Source organism: Glandiceps talaboti, chromosome 6 (assembly GCF_964340395.1).
Source record: "Glandiceps talaboti chromosome 6, keGlaTala1.1, whole genome shotgun sequence".
NCBI lineage: Eukaryota > Metazoa > Hemichordata > Enteropneusta > Spengelidae > Glandiceps > Glandiceps talaboti.
This window is the reverse complement of record NC_135554.1, coordinates 5,022,975-5,037,942: the sequence shown is the minus strand read 5'-3', so window position 1 is coordinate 5,037,942 and position 14,968 is coordinate 5,022,975. Positions and strand designations below refer to the sequence as shown.

The window sequence follows — 14,968 nt, the reverse complement described above, 5'->3', positions numbered from 1 at the left end:
TGACACAGAATTCAAAAGCAGGTTTAACAACCACAAGTCTTCATTTAAACTTGATCACAAGAAGAAAGACACTGCGCTCAGTAAATACATTTGGCACCTAAGGGACCGGACAGAATTTACGGCAGGGGGGGGGGGCCTGGGGAGAAATTATCTCTGACTTGGTTTTTTTCCTGCCCCCCCCCCCCCATCCACTGTGACCAAAATTTCACAGCCCCCCCTTTCAAAAGTATAAAAATTTCATGCCCCCCCCCCCAAAAAAAAAAAAGAAAAAAAAAAGAAAAAAAAAAGTGCACAATATCCTACCCTCTACAATAACTAAAAAGAGTACAAATTTTTTTGTTACTGTAGCACAACTGTAATATTTCTTTTGGTACTACTATTATGTTACTATTTCAGCCCAAACAACTTAGTAGTTGTAGAGGAAGTTTTTTAGAAAACAAAACAAAATAAAACATTTTGACCATACATGTAATCATACACATGTGGTATAATCTTGTTTATTTCCCAACTAGACACCATAAGTAGTCATCACTTAATACCAAGGCATTTGATGTGGTGGTTTTAACTGTCATTCACTGATACATACACAGAAACACAGACACAGAGTAAACACACATTCACATGCGTGATTTGTGAAAAACTGTAGTGGGGACATTTGTGGGGAGTATCTAAGGACATCACATCACCTACATAGTGTATTCAAATATCTATTTATACTCATAACACATTAACTATCTAATGTCAGACATTTGAATGAAGTTGTTGTTAGCGAACGACACAGGAAGACAAGGAGAAAGAAGGAAAATAAAAGAAAAGTAAGAAGAAGGAAAGAGAAAAGAACAATTAGTCAAGCAAAAAGACTGTTGTTAACTGTTTTTAGTGAGCAACTTGTGGATAAGGTTGTAGGAAAATACGGCCAGAAGGCAACTACCAAAGTTAGTGCAAAGTCACCGATGAAAAAACACTTAACACCACGCAGACATCTAAATGCTTTACAATATTTAGTACAGATAGATGCATTTGATGATGCTGAGGAGGGAAATAGTTTAATTTCACTGGTTTTAGATAGAAAGAACGACAAGTCTTGCCTCACATCTTCAGACTCTAGTTAGTCTGAGAGTGAAACTCAAGAATAGTGTCAAGGAAAGAAATAAAACACCTATCTAAATTAATCTGGCCAGACGTTTTTGTATTTACATTTTTCACCAAAAGGTCACTTTTTAATCACATAAATTACAGGTCCTATGCTAGTGTATATATATATATATATATATATATATATATATATATATATATATATATATATATATATATATATATATATATATATATATATATATATATAATATTGAATGTCTACACTTTCATTTATGTATTAAAATGGAAGTGTGTACGTTTGTATGTACCTATTTAGTGAAGCATAAAAACACTACTCAAGATTAATTTGATACACCCTGAATTACTCTTATATACTCCAAGTTGTTCACACACACACACACACACACACATATGTATACATACATACATATATACATACATACATTTTAGCACTGTGGAAACAGGTTCGTTCAGTGTGTAATTACCATCAAGATACATATGTATATATATATATATATATATATATATATATATATATATATATATATATATATATATATATATGTGTGTGTGTGTATATATATATATATATATATATATATATATATATATATATATATATATATATATATATATATATATATATATATATATATATACAGTGCCCTCGCTTTGTCCACATTGTATACCTTTGTTTTCACAGATTAGTTCTGAAACTTATGTATGTAATTCTTTGACCGATATAGTTCACACTTTGTTCTATAGCCACTCGATTGATCCTTTAGCCATCTTATGAATACCTAGTTCGATACATAATTTTGGCAATCCACAAGTGTCTCTTTTGCTGTCTAAGTACGTTAAGTTGCTATTGTGTTGGGACAGTCTATGGAGTTTACTCCAAGCAGTCGCTGAAGCTCGGCCAAACAGGATACAGTATATCCAACATCGTTGATAGTGAGAACTAACTGAATTTGGAAAATACCTCTATTTTCATAAGTTGTGGTATGTGTAGCTGTTATTCTAAAGCTGACAAAACTACACGTGTGTACTGAATTTCCTATAAACCATTAGTTAAACAACTGCTTTATTCCTTATCATCTTTAGCGATTAGATAATATGTTCTGTGAAGTCTACTACAATAATAATAACAATAATAATTTATTCTCATAAATCATATGAATAAATTACAACGATATATTAAATGTACAAAGTTGAAAAGAGAAAAAGACTGAAAATAGTTGCATTTAGCAACTAATCGAGTTCCGCCTCATAACCAAGTGTACAATAATTAGCAAAATAATTTAAGTGACAACTGTTCCAATTTCATCCAAGAAATCATGTAGGCAATACGTAGCCCTGAATGTAAACATAAAATGTTATTTTATCATTTGCAGTAGTTAAACATTCAGTAAATAAAAAATTACATATATTAGATTCCTGTTTCAATATGTTGGTGAATAGTTATGACTCGTTATATATAGGTATGGATAGTTATGAATATTTAATTTTTAAAGTTGTAAGATAAACACACAGTATGGTGATACCATCGTAGTATTTCGGTTAAACGTATCAGAGAAATAAAAAAGACTAATTGCGCTGAGCTGTTAAACTTGCTAAACATGAATACGTGATGTATTTCACTACAAATTGATAACCATAATTTCACAATTTATATTATTTTTTCCCAAACATAAAGATTTTTAAGAAATGAAGTTGACAATATAACGTCCAGAAGCAAACTAAGTTGAAAGGTTTAAAATATTTAATTTTTTTAAGGGATTTGCGTAAATGAGCAGACTACAGTAAGGTCCAGGACATGATCTCTGTATTGACGATGACGATGATAGATTTAATGGTATTTTGTGAATTTTATCGAGATGGATGGCGGAGTCTTGTTTTGATGCGATCTTTACTAGTTCGTCCTTTGACGTTGAACTTGGAATTGTGCCCGACACAACAAGGTCGACACATCGGAACGTACATGTTCCTGTTAACCAATTTTAAGTGACTCAATCCGTCATGTATATATGTGTGTTGGAAATATTACAGCAAGTTAAGTATACACATTTATAAGAATGGTTCAGTATTAAAGATACATCTGTTAAAATCATGACGACTTTATCAGGTCACCCCATACTCTGACGGTACAAATTAAGACCACAGTGTAAGACTATGATTTTGTTATGAAGTTATTTACCCGTGTAAATACCTATTGATTCACTCAGAATGCATACACAAAGAAATCGATGAGTTTCTTGTCAGTGGGTAATAGCCGTCCTTCGGGATTGCTATTGAGTATAACAATACCGATTAACTGCATCGCCAGACAGCGTGTAACAATGCCTGATAACTTCATTGAGAGCTGCCTACTCTAGCGTGAAATTATCAAATTATCATATTGTGAATCACCTATTATCAAAAAATGCAATACATTATCTGATGTTAAGCACACTATTCTTGAAAACAGTTTTTGTAAACATTTTCATCTATAAGACTGAGACCGAATGACCGTTACTGACGTCACTGAAAGGGCTGTCCTCTGTGTTACAATATGATCATAGTTATTGCAGTTAGATTGAGGCAGCCTAACTTGGCTTGAAATCAAAGACTTTAAGAATCGATGTTTTAATATAATACAAGTCGTTGTTATTTACTTAAACTTGCAACATTAATATTGATTATAATTGAACTTGTGAGATTAAAATAGTTTTAAATCAATAACTCATAAAATGACATCAAAATCACAGGTTATTGACTTCAACTTGGCTTTAAATTTCACATTCCCTTACACTTGATCATTTAACAACTATACGACCATGAACTTAGAACAACGTACACCGTTCGACGTCACACAAGGTTTCCTATTGTGGAATACATCTCGGTCTCTATATAAAGCTATGTTTGCACTATGATAACCAGAAGGCAAGTACGAAACACTCGATCAAAACAGATCTAATAACACAAGCAGTGCGTGGACCACTCATAGTTGGTATCAAGTGACAGTTTACAGACAACAAAAATACGCTGTATAGTCAAAAGTTTCAGTTGCTGTTTGAGACGGGATTTTTGAGTACACAAACTAATCGGAGTCCAAGGTAAGCCAGATTAAGATTATAGCAATCGTATGTATTATTATTTTTCATGTGTGAATGGTGATTTGTATCTAAGCCCGTTTCGGTTACCCCGTCAAATCTTTATTTTTCAACATCGCGGCGTCATAAATTTTCATGTTGTGTTCCAAACAATGTTTGCGAGAAGGGAATATTTTCATTTGAATAGATTTCAATCAAAATTTAGAAAAACGAGTCCTTTTTGGCGTGAACCAAATATAAAGGTGGTGTCATGTATATATCAAATTAAAGGCCAACGTTTACAAACACGTTCTGTATAAAAATAAATTAATTTTTGTATCCAAATTTTCCCGCCAAAATTCATAGATCAAAATTCTTGTTCCTCTATGATATTTTGACAAGTGATAGTTTCACATTGGATCAGAATGGAAGAAATATTTGTTTGGTTGTCAGTGCTACAACAACCATGTTTTAGACGTTTCAATATTTTACGAAATGGCACAAAAAGTAAAAGTTTCGAATTTTCCACGATTGGAAACAGAAAAGTGAATCCGTTCGATAGATTCTGTGCATTATATTCAAACCCCACAACATTATACGTACGTTACGACCATACTGACGATTGTTTATTTAAGTTTATTATTTCTTTCCTCGAATATATGGTGTAATTCACTGCTATAATATTATACTAGAATGGTGTTCGTATTTATCATTACAATGGTGTCCCTGACCATGTACAAGCTGTTTTGACTAGGGTAAAGCCCACCTTGATTAAGATAACGTAAATGTGTAGTGATGTTGATTCTGAAATAATAAGTGTTTACTCTAGCCTTGACATCTTCCGTATTAATATATTTCCCACCACAAATATCACAATAACATTCACATTATTTTGCGAACTTTTGCATAGAATAAGTTTACTTTTAGGCATAAATAAATTGAATTATCCTTTAATTCTGATAAAACGTAACAAAAACACAATTCTCAATGGACGACGATACGTATTAATGTTGTATCAGTCACCGTCGACAAGCATGTGTTTCAACACTCATTTTGCCACGAACATCACATTAGCCTATGTCAAGCATTTCGGAAAAAAATGCGGAAAATGGCGAAGTTTGTTGTTGTTCTTTTTGTAGTTTTTAGAGTAGAACTTAGTTTTAGTATATTTCTACTAGTACTAGTAAATGTAATAAGTTTCCTTACAACCGTTCAAATTTGTCAAATCACTCAAAGGACGGATGAGATTCATCAGTACCTTTATTATCAGAACAGACTCAATCTCAATCTGCGATTTTTCTCCTTGTGTTTTTTTTGTCTTCAACATGTGTTAATCCCTTAGGATTCTCGTTACAAGTGTACCAGGTGTACCATGTAAACCGCTATGCGTTACCATCTATAAGCGTTCGGACAGCGGAGTCCTTTTAACTTCTCTAAATACCGTTAAAAAGCTTTGCTCTGATTGTAACAGCATGTTGGAGACAATAGTACGCAAAGAATCGCAAACAAAAAACATGAAGAATGAGAACAAATTTAAAGTCACGTGAACTGTAACTGTTCACTGTTTTAACATGACCGAATCAGTCATGCAATGATGAAAATCAAGCTGGCACTCAGTACAGTACATACTTGTTTTCTGAAATGTTGCCAGAACGCATTGAAGAATTCCACCTACTTTATAAAATCCAATGGGGTGATAATAATGACGCCTAAAACACCTGCAGGGAAACACCATGGTAACGACTTGTTACACTTTCTTCCCCTCTGGGATTACAAAGTATATATGTTTCTCCTTTATTTGTAATTTTGCGACTATTAATACTCACGGTTAAAAGCAACCATTTATAAGCTATGGTTTGCAATCTTATGTCGATTTTCCCTTGGGCTTATTCTGAATACCATTACTACTATATACACTATCACTACATAATTATATTTAGCAGTGATGTAGTGCTAACTGCTAACTTATAGCGGTTAGCACTACAACTTAGCAGTTAGCACTACAACTTAGCGGTTAGCACTACAACTTAGCAGTTAGCACTACAACTTAGCAGTTAGCACTACAACTTAGCGGTTAGCACTACAACTTAGCAGTTAGCACTACAACTTAGCAGTTAGCACTACAACTTTAGCATTACAATTGTCTTGCCGTCTATTGAATTCTGAGCAAGTAAGCTTAGTTTGTAATAATTTCATTATACACAAAGTACATCGAAATAGTACGGTAAAAACTATGATAATAATTAATCAACGCATTGAAATATTTTCTCTTTTTTTTTGTAAAGACAAGTTGATCCGACATAAGTAACACCTATTTTGTTTGTGTGACCACGTCGTCTTCTAATTGACAGGGTCAACGACCTGGTTTCTATGACCTGGGCAAGTTATGAGTTACAAATTGAACCGACATGTACCTGACTCCAAGCCTTGAACTCGATTTGCTTGGCGAACATAGCACCACTCGGTGCAATTAAATATACATGTATATAGTAACATTGCATGTACTCGTCCCTACAACGACGTTGGGGTTTGCTCTGTAGAATAAATACATTTGAATGAGAGCAAGTTATTGTCTGAAATTGTCATATGAACTCTGAAAGAGGAAATCTTGGTTCGACAAGAGACAAGACGACCAATACACCGTTAGGAAGGCTCTAGCCATAAATAGTAATGTATGTAAATTTACTCTCACAGTATCACCATCATATTATCGTTGATTTTCGGATACATTTTAATCGCAATCTTTGGACAGACAATGTTAACCATATTTTGGTTATAACACTTTCACCTTGGGTGGGAATTTCGCGAAATCTAAATTTATTCACCTTACTATTACCTCTCAGGTTATAATACTAATATGTGCCTCTAACAACAAAACTATCCTTCAGATAAGTAATTACAACATAGCAGTACATTTTGTATATACCCCGATCAATAAGGTGCACCCCTAAAGCATTTAGAAAGAATAAAAAGCCGAGATCAAATAGGAATTACCCTTTCTGTTTTTCTTTCACACAAGACCCTTTCTCTTTAGAAACGATCGTGTCATCATGATTTCTAATATTGAACTAGTTTGAGGATATATGCACCTGGTCTATTATATTCTAGTGGTATTTATAGGTACATAATCTGAGGTATATTCAAGTACAGAAGTAGTTGTATTCTGTATTTACATATTTATAGTCTGTGGTATATTATCATAAGCAAGATTACAATACAGTTTGTTATGATGGTACGTTATATTTTATCACAGTTTCTTCTCTCTTTTTTGTCAGATGTCAATTTACGCGAGGTTTATACCAGTTTTATATTTATTGGTATGGTGTCATCCAGTACCAGTGACCCCATCGGTACTTTCAGGTGAGTAACTTAACACCATTTATTGAGATTTGTAATTTTAGTAGGTGGTTTTGACAACCTCAGTATGACATGTATATGACACTGTCGTTTTAGCAAACCAGTAACTGTTGGAAGTGGGACATCGACAACGATTTTGACGATTTTTCGATTTCCTTGTAGTCTGTCTGTCTGTCTGTCTGTCTGTCTGTCTGTCTGTCTGTCTGTCAGCATGTTTGTCTGTCTATGTCTGGCTATGTATGTGACCTTATGATAAAGTGTAATCCTATCCTATCCTGTCAATCTCTCTAACTCTCTAATTCTCTAACTTAGTGTCTTTTTAAAATGTGTGTTTTGTTATTGTTCTTGCTCAAGTTGTTACTTCTGTTGGTAAATAATTCAAAAAGTCGAAAACTCATACATGCATTTTTCCTGTTTATATTTTTAGATTTGGAGCTAGAAATTTATACCATATTCAACCCCATGCCATTTAACGTTGTGTTTCAAAGTGGTACGAATGTAACAATAAGTGTTATGTCAATCACTGTCCGTAACAACGGTCCTGACGACCTACCGTCCGACTCTCTACCTCTATACGACATGGCAATGTACATCGCTGCCTTGGACGAGGAGGGCAAAATGCTTGACCCAGTGAAAGTTACAACTTTCTCCCTCAACGACGACGTTGAAATGCGACGTTCGAACGGCATTGTCGCCAATAGCAACCAACTGTACCAGGTACCAGCTTGGCCGACTGCGGTTATTAACTATCCTGCAGGCAAATGTGCAACACACAGTCATCTATGTATTACGTTACAACACCATTCCAACGACGTATACTCAGACGATAACTCAGATAATGATTTCTTCTGCTTACCGTTTGTGAATGGATTATTTAGTGAATCTGTGGGGCCAACAGACTGTTCTGCAGGTAAGCTTGATATACATAGCCCCACTCCCACCTTCAGTACATCCCAAAACAACCATAGCCATCACTTTTTGATTTTTTAGATCAATTGTGTTTAACACAGAAAACTGAGATGCAGAAATTCAATGAAATTGTTACACTAGTGAAATAGAAATTTGTGTATCAAATTAAAGCAGCTGTACCTATTTTTTTGAAAACGTTTTAAATGTTTTGTTATAATTAGGTACAACAACTAATTTCTCCTAATATCGTATGGTATACCCTGAATAGTAATGAATCGCCTATGGGTTTACACGTCTTTGTAGCTGTATACATGATAAATCAAATCAAATTATTGATTTTTGGGTCCGTACCCAAAAGTCAGTGCCTTCAACAACGATCACGATTTAAACCAGTCCTGTTATTGCAATACTAATTGATCAGATTGACCACTGATTAACATGTACTTTGTCTAATTACTGGTATTTTAACAATTTTCAGTGAATAGATTGGGGTTATTTGATCGAAAAATGATACTACAGTTACAAACTAACAGTTTTAATATGGCGATAGATTCAAGCGCAAGCTTTTGCTTAAGATTAAAACATTGTCACTACACCATCTACGGATGATAATGACCACTAATTAACAGATTCACTGTCTTTTTATAAGCAATTGACCAATATTTAGTGAATTGGTCACTTGAATAAATTGTCCCATCAGTATCCACAGGTTTAAAATTAATGACCACAAAACACTTGATACAATTACAAATCGCATTCTTACGAAATTGAGAAAACGACCCTCATATATACACATAACTTATACTTTCTACTGTTTTATCAAATTATTTTTAGATGTAATCCCGACTCAGTTCAACATTCAAAGTCCAGACTTTCCCATCTACCAATATGACACAGCCACAGAGATTGAGTTTGCAGTTCAACTTCACAACGCTGGGGGCGCTATTGTTCAAGGTGGAACAGACAACCTGGCTTTCAACATCTTTGTGGGAAATGACAACACGTTAGATTCCGTCCTCAAATTTGAGTTGACTGAAAGTCTTGACTCTCAGAACAGCAATATAGAAGAATCCATTGATCCCTGGGGCTATGTCACATATACAAACCTAACGGTAAATGTAACTATACCAGAGAACGACTGTCATCTTTATAAATATATATGCGTGATTTTCAAGAAAGGTGAGTGGTATTTTCACAAATTAATATATATTTAAATTAGATTAGAACCTCGGCAGTTTTAAAATCATGTCAATTTTAATTAATAACTGACAATTATGTCAGATGAAAGAATGATATGTAGGATAAAATCATGTTTATTTCAGTGTAGTTGGAGTTTCATTCATTTTAGACAGCGGTACAAAAGTCACCATAACAATAATCATAACTCGACCCACTATTTGCAGAGTTTCAGTGTTGGCATGAATAAAACTAAGAAAGAATAAAACAGCTGGAATTCGATTTTTTTCACAAAATAATAACAATTGGCGCGATTGATGAAAAGATTGCACGCTGTTCTAATTGTGCAGAGACCGTTGCTTCTATGCGATCAAGTGTGAAAAATAATCAGACTTTGATCATAACATGCGTGCCTGACGTCATCACCAGTTTATCGCAAATTCTGATAGATATCATTCCCGCCAAAAATATTTGAGACAAATTCTTGAACTTTATTTTTATTCAGACTAGAATTTCATAATTATTCTTCGGTTGTGTCATGAGTTCAATTTAGGTATTGATGCTATCACATTTTTTAAAAAAAATTGTTTGAAATATCTATGTTCGATCTACTTTAGCGTAAACATGAATCGCAAGCTTACATACCGTGTATGCGCAGTAGACTGAACTAATCATTTCAAGTTGTCACAAAGTTTCTGAAGAATCATATATTTTTCCAAAAAAGAAAATATACAATGCAAAGGGAAAATGTAATTGAAAATATTAAAATTTCGTTTTCAAATTTGATTACAGCATCTCCGAACGCAACATTTGAAGACGATATCAACAACAATTTGATTTGCAAACCCTTTGGTGACGTCACACAAGGTGGTGCCGGTATGGTAATATGTCCGTCAGATTCCACGACCTCTTCAAATAGGATAGAACCACATGCCGGACAAAACAGTGATTTGTGGTTTGTACTCGGCATTAGTATTGGCAGTATAATTGCAGCTGGTGTCCTGTCAGTGTGTTTGGGATCACTACTTTATGTATTCCTATGCAAGAAGAAAAACAAAGTCGAAGACGAGGAAAAGAAAACTGGAGTCGACAGTGCCAATGACGTAATAACTGATGACGTCATAGTTTTGCCAAAACATCTAGCCTGGGAACTTCAAAACATATAAAGAAAAAACCTCTTTATATAATAACATAATATTCATTCTCAGACAATTTTAGATGTTAAAATCATTTTTTATAAAGTTCTATGACTCTCACCATTGTTATAGCATTAAGTGACTATATGAAATAATAAACTTGATATTGTTTCGCCAGGTTTTCAAGTTGATCATCATTTCATAATCAAATTTAGTCAATAGATCAAAAGTCTCCATTTAGAGTAATTTTGAACATTATGATAATCGTTTGCTGATCGAAGTACCTGATATAGTACAGTCTACTTGTGATATTTATTATATATATTTATTATAGTGAACACATATTTGTTACCACCATTGGTGTAAATAAGAGCCTTGGAAATCATATATATAACTAAGATAATATATAGTTGCTCAATTTTTCATGAATTTATTGCCACAGGATGAAAACGTTTACAAGAATATAAGGCATTACATTTACATATATTTAACATCATAATTTCCTATTAATATTTACAGAAAAATTTATCCTGTGTTTCCACAGATTTGCCATTTTTTACAAGAAGTAGTTATCTAAGTTACGTTATTAACTTCCTGTGCAGCTTCAAAGGAGTGTATTTTGATAATATACGTGTTTTACTTGAAAAAAACATTTGTAAGCAGAACATATTTTTTTTAGGTATACAGTGTCATGACGTACTAAACTTGCCCTCGATTCCTATATGGTTAAACGTTGCTGTTAAAAGTCAGTGAGATAGAAACTATTCGGATGTCGGTAAAGAGTACGTACTAAAACGAAGATGTTTCAGCTTATTAGAGTTTATAGAAAGGAAATAAATTTCATATAACATTTTATATTGAGTTGTTAAAATTACCAACTTTTTTATTCAGAAGAAATACTTTTTATATCTTTATTTCTACAAGTGCGCCCAGAAAAGGACATGTCAATCACAGAGTTGAGAGTTAGTTTTTACTTACTTTTTATTACTATCATTTACAGTTAAAACAACGTGTATATGACTTATGTCACTTTAAATGCTTGAATTTTACACTTTCAATATCTTTTTTGTGTGTGTACAGAGTCAGTAATGATACAATGTACATCACTTATGGTTGGTGTATACACTATTTTAATAAACTTTTCTACTTTGAATATCTTTTAGACTTTTATTCTTAGTATCTTTCTATTACATTCAGTTGCAACTACAACACGGTGAATATCACGTTCTCACCACGTGTGAACATTGTGTTTGGCGATATTAAACTGACATTTACAAGCCCTCATGAATGTTTAAGCCCATTTCAATTGAAGAGCGCCCTCTGTTGACAACTTAAACACAATATGTTATACGTATGTATACCATATCAGTGAATCATAACTCTGGAAGAGGTACGACATTTTTCATTATGTTTGAGTGTACAGGCTTAATATTTTCCTCTCTTTGCCTCATACTATCTGAACAGGCTTAAATTAGTCTAACCTTCAACTCCGACGGTTTATTTTTTTTTCCAAATTATAGCATTTTCTTTCAATGTGGCACAAACTGTGTTATTGTTTTTAATAGTCTTGATTTGTTTGGTTGGAAGGGTTTCGACAAGTTTCTTTTGAATACATTTATATTTTTTCAAAAAATGATTAATATGCCAGGACTATATGTACATTATATCGACCATCCTGACCTAACAATCGTCTGCTGCCTTTGTACCAATCTGGCGCGCTTCCAACGAGTCATGTGATTATCATGTAAAACCTTACAACCACAGACAGTCTAGTCTGCGTTACAACCGACGAGGACAATCTGACACACATCAGACCTGCACGTCGTTGAGTTGTTAGGTCATATACTATCTAATGAACACGCAAACAGAAATGATAATCAGGAAATACGAGACCGAAGTTGGTAATTGCAAATTCAAAAGTGCGTATGCTTTATTTTCCGTCAAATTTGGCTGCCATAATGGTTTTCTGATAGTTTTGTACTACAACCCATACAACACGTTCTATCGTTCAGTGATAACATTTTGTAGTTCTTCTTTTAAAGGAAAGCGTCATTAGAGTTCAAAAGATAACAATTCTGTTTGAACCAAATCCGCTATCATCATAACTTTTGAAAGACGTCCATTTAAATGTGAAACGTGTACTTTTGAGTGCTTCAGAATGTTTGTTTGGCGATAACTCTCTTCGTTATTCTGGGCACAGTATTTTCAGTACTGGTGACGAATGTGCTATTTTCTGACTAATTTTTAATCGATCATAAATCTAACTTTAACGAGTAGTATTGATTTTGGCTCTGTGTAGTATTCTAATACTTCGATGTATTGAAGGAAACAAGTAGAATTTACGGCAGGGGTGAGGACAAAATAAGGGTACACTAGAAAAATGGTACATTTCCGTTTGTGTGTGTGTGGGGGGGGGGGCGTTACAGTATTGATTAGAGGTCAAAATATTCACCCAAATAACTCAGGCCCCTGTTCCTTGGGCCTTGCCTTAAAGTTCGCTCATTCCTTAATACCGTTAAGCATTGTATATATACGATACTGCGATATGTATATGTCGTCAGTATGTATTACTAATTTGTGAGCGAGTGAACTATGTGATGTGATTATTAACAATAAATAACAATATAATATTAAACTAAAATTTAATAACCCAATGTCGTATTACAATAAAATAGACTACTTTTCGTGTACTACTGGGAGGTACATAAATAACGAAAAGTGACCTTCAAAATAGTCACGTATATACTGGCACAGATCAGTGTGTTATAATCGAAGGAAACATTAGAAAATACTAGTACAGTAAACAGAAATAATATCATACTCAGCTATTTTGTCGAACCTGTGGGCGAGGTTGTCTAAAATATAGGTACCTAGAATATAAATCATTGTTAACATCATATACCTTGTATATGTGATCTAGATAATTTGTATAATTGGAGAGTGTCTTTTTGTCGTTTACTAGTCTTATGAACTTGTTTCGGGAAATTTAACTGGTGGGGGAATGACCAGGTAGTGATTTTAAGACCCCCTAGCCTACACTATTCTCTGTTTGTACCGTGAAAAGGTAAACATAATAAAGAACTAACTACATTCAATTGTAAAATTGCATCGTAAGTAATTAGGTCAGTGATGAAGTGCACGTTAATTTCAAATTTCACGTTTTCTAGTGATACCTTCCATACTCTATGTTAACCCAGTTTATGAAATTTTAGGCCAGAATTCGTATTAAAGAGCAAATCACTGCATGTCCACACTTTTTAAATTGTCAATTTGTGATCATTATTGTACATACACTGCACTCTTACTGAATATGATACAATCTCAAATGTTGTGTGTGCGCCAGAAATAGAATTTCTAAGCCAATGCTTTGTTCAAGAAAATCCTAACCCAAGACAAAAATCGGGGATCACAATTTTGAAATAGAGGTTAAAATGATATCAAACCGTACGTTCATAGTATATATTAATTCATAATAAATGGTACTTATCAATATTTGCATCTTCATATTATGTTATTACCCAACGTTGATTTATTTGGTATTAGTAGACATCAGGGATGCATTAATTACTTCAGAGTGAAAACTACCGTCTACGGATCATATACATGTAGATATGTCATATTATAAAATAATACAAAGATCAATGAAGTGCGACAACCGTTATAGTAAATGACCAATTTGTATCATATCATATCGTATCGTATCGTATCGTATCGTATCGTATCGTATCGTCCGTACCGTACCGTATCGTATCGTATCGTATCGTATCATATCATATCATATATCATATCATATCATATCATATCGTATCAATCATATCATATCATATCATATCGTATCAATCATATTATATCATATCGTATCGTATCGTATCGTATCGTATCGTATCGTATCGTATCGTATCGCATTGTATTGTATTGTATTGTATTGTATTTTATTGTATTGTACTGTATTGTATTGTATTGTATTGTATTGTATTGTATTGTATTGTATTGTACCGTACAGTAGTACCGCACCGCACCGTATCGTATCGTATCGTATCGTATCATATATCATATCATATCACATCAATCATATCTATCATAATTAGTAACATTGAGTTTTTTTAGTGTTGTATTTATTATGAAAGACAGTCGTATACAAATAAGTCGTTGGCAATAACCATGACAACCATGATGACAAATGGTATTTGTACACTGTTACATAATAATATACCAAAATTA

General features: G+C 33.5%; 1 protein-coding gene across 1 annotated transcript in view; it reads right to left on the bottom strand.

Annotated features, from left to right (window-relative positions):
* Nucleotides 1-14,865: 14,865 nt before the first annotated feature.
* The window catches only part of LOC144436364 (fibrinogen-like protein 1), a 2,799-nt gene continuing 2,696 nt past the window's right edge, over nucleotides 14,866-14,968 (bottom strand). The window contains exon 2 of the mRNA XM_078125148.1: nucleotides 14,866-14,968. This exon is cut by the window's right edge and continues 1,309 nt beyond it. The gene's annotated coding sequence lies outside the window, so the exon portion shown is untranslated.